Raw genomic sequence first — 6,461 nt, forward strand, 5'->3', positions numbered from 1 at the left:
TTAGCCTGGTGGTGGGTATTGAGGAGGGCACGTTCTGCATGGAGCACTGGGTGTTATGCACAAACAATGAATCATGGAACACTTCATCTAGAACTAATGATGTAATGTATGGGGATTAACATAAGAATAAAAAAATATATAATTACAAAACAAAACAAACAAACAAAAATACACACGAACGATGTTGCCATTGACTTTGCCCTGAGTTATGGGCTGAGGCCTGTGGCCGCCTCCGGCTCTGACTCCAGAGGCCTCAGAGGAGACCGTGCGTACCCTGAGTGAGCCGGACCAGGTACACATCCCCGCTTCCAGCCCATGGGGACGACCTCATCTTTCTTACCTGTGAAATGGGCTAGCGACGCCCCTCCCCGAAGGCGGCTCACGTTTGCGTTCCTGTGGATGACACATCTGCAGCTGGCCCTCTCTGGTCCTCTCTGGTCCACCAGGCAAAGGCGAGTTAGTAACTGAGATTCAGGGCAGGATAAAGGACATCTGGAATTATGCGGCGCCGTCAGTTCCTCCATATTCTTCGGGGCCTCAGCTGGAGAGACCCGAAGAGGGGTTGGAACATTTAGGAGAAGCACGAAACCAGAGCCAGAGGGTCCTCAGAGACACTGGAGAGGAACTGTGCTTCCTACAGCGTGCAGGATGGGCCTGAAGGTCTGGGAAGCGGTGAGGCCAGTGCTCCCACCACCTCATGAGGTGAGCGTCCCCCTCACCCCCATCCTGAGGAAAGAATCGCAAGTGTGGGAGGCCACGCCGGCCTCCACAACGCCTCTACCCTGCCTCCCCCAACACACACACCGTCGATTATGCTCTCTTCTCCCCGAATAAACCAACCCAGACCTTATTCAGCCAAAGGCAAAGTGCCCAGACTCTAGAGCTGTGCTGTCCTAATATTACAGTAGCCATTTACATTTCAATGAACTGAAATGGAATTTAATATAAATGCAGTTCCTCGGTCTCCCAAGCTGCATACCGTTCCAGCGTTGGGTAGCCAGGCGTGGCTAGTGAGTGCCATCTTGGACAGCATGGCTCTAGAGGATGACTCCTGACTGGCCTAAACCGGCCACGGAATCCCGCTCCCCACCACCAGTGGTCGGTCTGTGGCTGTTCCGTGACTTCCCAACAGTGAGCTGCACGGGATGCCTAGGAAAGATGAGCCTCCTGGTACAAAGAGGGAGACCTGGGAGGAGCAGACTCTTTATACGGTCGCTACCCCTTGCCTCCAGCCTTCGCAGGCCGGCATGAAAAGATGTGGTGGCCGAAGTTGAGGTGACCATCTTGCAGCTGTCAGGCAATAAGCGTGAGAACTAAAGCGAACACAGTGACGGGGGCCAAACTAAAGGATGCAAGGAGGTGGAGCTCCATCGAGCTCTGGAAACAGATGCCGCTGAACTTTTCTTTATATGACTATTTGAGCCACTGCCGTTGGGATTTCTGTCACCTGCCACTAAATGCTTTCTAAGTGACAAAGTAGGAAATGAGAGCTGCATTAGGCTTTCAGGCCTCTGGCTAGGTTGTTCCCTCTCTGCCTCTCTTCCCATCCCTCCCAAAGCCGGAAGTGACCACTCTCTCCTCTGATCCCACACTGGTCCCCATCTGCCAGCTCTTGACACCATTCACTGGCGGTGTGAGAGCAGGGTCTATATCCATCTTCATGGAGCTCCTCCCCCCCAGGCCCTACAAGAGTTCCTGGCAAGTAGCAGATACTCAATTCATACTTGGTGAATAAAAGAAGAGATGCTTTATTTTAGCATCCCCACATGGTGTAAGTTTATACTAAAGCTTGCAAAATGAAGGAGGGAACTTCTCACAGTTCTCAGAAGTCAAGAAATTCAGAGTAGGCTACCCACCCCTACCTCACACCATATACTCAAATACATTCCTAGTAAATGATAGAGTCCAATGCAGAAGCAAAGAGTTGACATTTTTATTTTTTTTCTTTAAAATTCTATGTGGAGGGGTGCCTGGGTGGCTCAGTTGTTAAACGTCTGCCTTCGGCTCAGGTCATGATCCCAGGGTCCTGGGATTGAGCCCCGCATCGGGCTCCCTGCTCGGCGGGAAACCTGCTTCTCCCTCTCCCACTCCCCCTGCTTGTGTTCCCTCTCTCGCTGTGTCTCCCTCTGTCAAATAAATACATAAAATCTTAAAATAAAATAAAGTACAATTCTATGTGGAGTGCAGTGACGGATGAATGGATAAATAAAATGTGGTGTATTCGTACAATAGAATATTATTTAGCCTTAAAAAGGAAGCAACTTCTGACACATGCTACAACATGGGTGAACCTTGAGGACATATTATACTAAATGAAATAAGTCAGTCACAAAAAGACAAATTACATGATTCCACTTATATAAAGCACCTAGAGTAGTCAAAGTCATAGAGACAGAAAGTAGAATGGTTGTTGCCAGGGTCTGTGGGGAAGAGGGAGTGGGGAGTTGTTCAATGGGGACAGAGTTTTAGTTTTGCAGGGTGAAAAGAGTTCTGGAGATTGGTTGCACAACAATGTGAAGATACATAACACTACTGAACTGTATACTTAAATTTTATGGTAAATTGTACTACAATTAAAAAATGTTTAAGTGACGTGGAATATACACGCAAAAGGGTATATAAAATGACTGTGTCCAGTTTAAACCAGAACGCTAAGATGAACCCGTGGGAGCACCACCCATCTGAAGAAATAGCATCGGAGACCTCTGAAGCCCTGCGTGTCCCTGCCTGGTGTCACCCCTCCCTCCTTTGTAGAAGAAATGGCCCTTTAGAATGTTGCTGTTCATTTCCGTGCTTTCTTTTACTATTTTGCTTAAACAACATATACTTCAGTTTTCCTCAGTTTTAACGTCTGCATAAATGAAACAAATAAAGCAAATGCTGTATCTCTTCTGTCACTTCTTTTTTTCCCCGATTATTTTTGGGGTGAGTATTTTTATTGTTATGATTTGTTAAACTTGCATATGTGTCATAGACTCTTTGGTATGCCTCATAAATTTCACAGTTACAAAATAAATACACAAAGCGCTAAATGTAAAGACTGAAGTTCTTTAAAAAATAAAGAAATCTAGGTGACTATTTTTATAATCTTCAGATGAGGAAGGCCTTTCCAAGCATAACACCAAAGACAGAAATCACAAAAGAATCAGTTGACATGTTGGATGACAAAACAGTTTAAAACATCTGTGGATAAAAACGCCCTGAGCAGAGTTAAAAAGGCAAAACACAAACTGTGAACACTATTAACAATACAGAAGACACAGAAAAGACCAATATTCCCATTATACGAAGGGGTCTTTCAAATGACGTAAGAAAGGGATGAACATGATCCCACACCGCTTGTCCTAATATGAGTTGGTAAGAAGGCGATATATGTCAGTATGTACCCAAAGTCTAAAGAAAAGTGTGTACCCTTTAACCTGGAGTAGCCACTGTAGGAATTTCACCTGAGGGAACAGGCAGAGATGTGCGGTACAATTCATGTACGAGATGTCCTTCACAATCGTTTCTACAATCAGGGAAAAATGCAAGTGACCTAAATGTCAAACAACAGGGAATGGTTTGAACTATCAAAACCACTGAAGTCATGTTTCAGAAAAATGTCTCCCTTCGGCAGGGCAACACTAGTTGAGATAAAAAGCAGGTTATACTCTGATAGACAGATGACTGGAACGCGAAATGGGACACCCATGTTGGAACACAGTGGACGGTGTCTTCTATCCAACACGGGTTTACCATACAACCCAGAAATTATACTCTTAGACATTTACCCAAGAGAGATGAAAACACGGCCACAAAAACTTGAGCACATGTGTTCATGAGTTTTATTTACAATAGTCAAAAACTGGAAATAACCCAAATGTCCATCAGGTGATGAGTAGAACAACGTGGTGTATCCCTACAATGGAGTACTAGTGGACAATAAAGAGGAACAGACTTTTGGCTAAATCTCAGAGACATTACGTTAAATGAATGAGTCGAGACACCAAAGGCGAGCTACAGTATGATGGTCTCTATACAGCAATCTGGGACAGGCAAAACTACAGGGACAGAAAACACATCAGTGTTTGTCAGGAGCTGGGGGTGAGAATGGAGGTCAATTGCAAATCAGCAGGAGCAAATTGGGGGGATGAAGGAAGTGTCCTATATCTTCATTGTGGTGGTGGTTACACAGTTGTCTCTATTTATCAAACTCGTCAAAATGTCACTTAAAATTGGCGGATTTTGGGGCGCCTGGGTGGCTCAGATGGTTAAGCGTCTGCCTTCGGCCCAGGTCATGATCCCAGGGTTCTGGGATCGAGTCCCGCATCGGGCTCCCTGCTAGGCGGGGAGCCTGCTTCTCCCTCTGCCTCTGCCTCTCTCTCTCTCTCTGACTTTCATCAATAAATAAATAAAACATTTAAAAAAAAATTGGCGGATTTTATTGTCTATAAACTATTATATTTAGAGACAAATATTTTATTGTCTATAAGTTATACCTCAACAAAGCTGATGTTTAACAGTTTCTCTGAGCTTGTTGTTAATGACATGGTTGGTAGGGTCTTAATTTTGCATAAAAAAATAGTACACATCTCTGTTGGTCAGGAGAGACTAAGATATGCTATGGTAACAGCCCCCCACAATCGTCACCAAACTGAGGTTTGTCTCATACTCCTGTCCCAGTCTCAGATAAGTTGGAGGACTGTGCAGGGCGACCCTCCTCCACATGGTGCATCCGGCATCCAGGCAGCTGCCTTCTTGTGGCTCTACCATCCTGACACATGACTTCCACAATTAGCACCAACAAGGGAAAATGGTTGGAGGAGAGTTGCAGTTCTTACCCGTGTCAACTTGGAATTAACCCAGGTCACATCTGTTAGTAGTCTGTGGCCAGAACAAGTCACATGACCTCACCCCAATGGCAAGGAGGACTGGAAATGTGGATCTTCAGTGAGTGCTTGTTGTTTCTGCCCTAATACTCCAAATACCCCTTGCGCCCTCCTCCCTACACAGAGAAGGCACCCCTTCCTTAAAGGAAAACACCTATGTCCCTCCCGCACCATTGTGTCCAGCTGACAGCATAGGATCTGTGGGCAGCATGCAGTGGTCTTCCTCTGTGTGGAGCTCCTCTTTGTCCAGAGCCAGAGACAGAAGGGCACAGCCAGTCTTCACTGCTTCAGTCCAGAAGTGATATATGACTCTCGGAAACTGGGAGGACTCAACCACCTACTCCCAAGTGCAGATGGGCTCAAGTGGCCCCCAGAAAGATCTGAAGGGGCCGGAACAGCGCAGGCCCTATGAACTCTCAATACTAATAAACTAAAAGTCCCTTTCAGGGCAGGACCACACTGAGAACGATCTGCTGAAAGGAGAAACCAAATTGGGCATAACAGAGACAATAGGAACCACAACATAGAAACAAGAGAAGGGGAGAGAGAGAGAGAGAAAGAAAGAGGGAAGAGAAGGTCTACATAGAAGGGAAGAGGGGATACAAGACCTATTTTTTTTTTTAACATTCCGTAGACACAACAGAAGAGTGAACTCTAGAGCTACGAAGCTTAAAAACAGATACTGACCCCTCCCTCCTCTGGAAAGTTCAGAAAACTCCTTTCATATAAAAATGAGAATCAGAAAAGATTGTCATTAAATCCCATACAAAGTTATCTTCGTGAAAATGAGAATAACAGGCAATGTCACCACAGATAATGAGGGCACCCCCGAAATGTGTGCCCATAGAACACATGCCCGAGAACATAAAAACCGTTTCCTGATATTTTAAAAATGAGTCAACAGAAATTTTCGAAAGAATAAAAGACACAAAAGAATAACAAATCAAAATGAAAGGACCTCAGGAATGATGTGCTAGAATTAGAAACAAAAGGGAGTCCTCATTAAAGAATAAAGCCCAACCTGAAAGGAACACGGGAGCAAATAAGCACACCAGATGCACCTAAGGAAGTGAGAAGATAAGTTGTAGGGGCATTAGAAAAACATGGGTGCGATAACTGGGATTCAAGAAAAAGTGCCTATGCAGAGAATAGGCGGAAAGAGCTAACATATGTATGATAGAGGTCGCTGAAGAAGGTCACCAAAGCTAAAGACTCAAACAAAGTCTATACACTATAAATAAAAAAAAAACAAAAAACAAAGCAACAACAACAAAATCCGTTCCTGAAATAACTAACTTGAAACAACATTGGATACCTGGAAAGATTGACCCAGAATATCCAACAGACAGACAGATTCTTTTTTTTTTTATTTTATTTTATTTTTTTTATTCTTCTGTTAATCCCCATACATTACATCATTAGTTTTAGATGAAGTGTTCCATGATTCATTGTTTGTGCATAACACCCAGTGCTCCATGCAGAACGTGCCCTCCTCAATACCCACCACCAGGCTAACCCATCCTCCCACCCCCCTCCCCTCTAGAACCCTCAGTTTGTTTTTCAGAGTCCATCGTCTCTCATGGTTCGTCTACC

The sequence above is a fragment of the Leptonychotes weddellii genome, chromosome 15, assembly GCF_054177405.1.
Source record: "Leptonychotes weddellii isolate Sample4059 chromosome 15, ASM5417740v2, whole genome shotgun sequence".
In the NCBI taxonomy this organism is placed as follows: domain Eukaryota; kingdom Metazoa; phylum Chordata; class Mammalia; order Carnivora; family Phocidae; genus Leptonychotes; species Leptonychotes weddellii.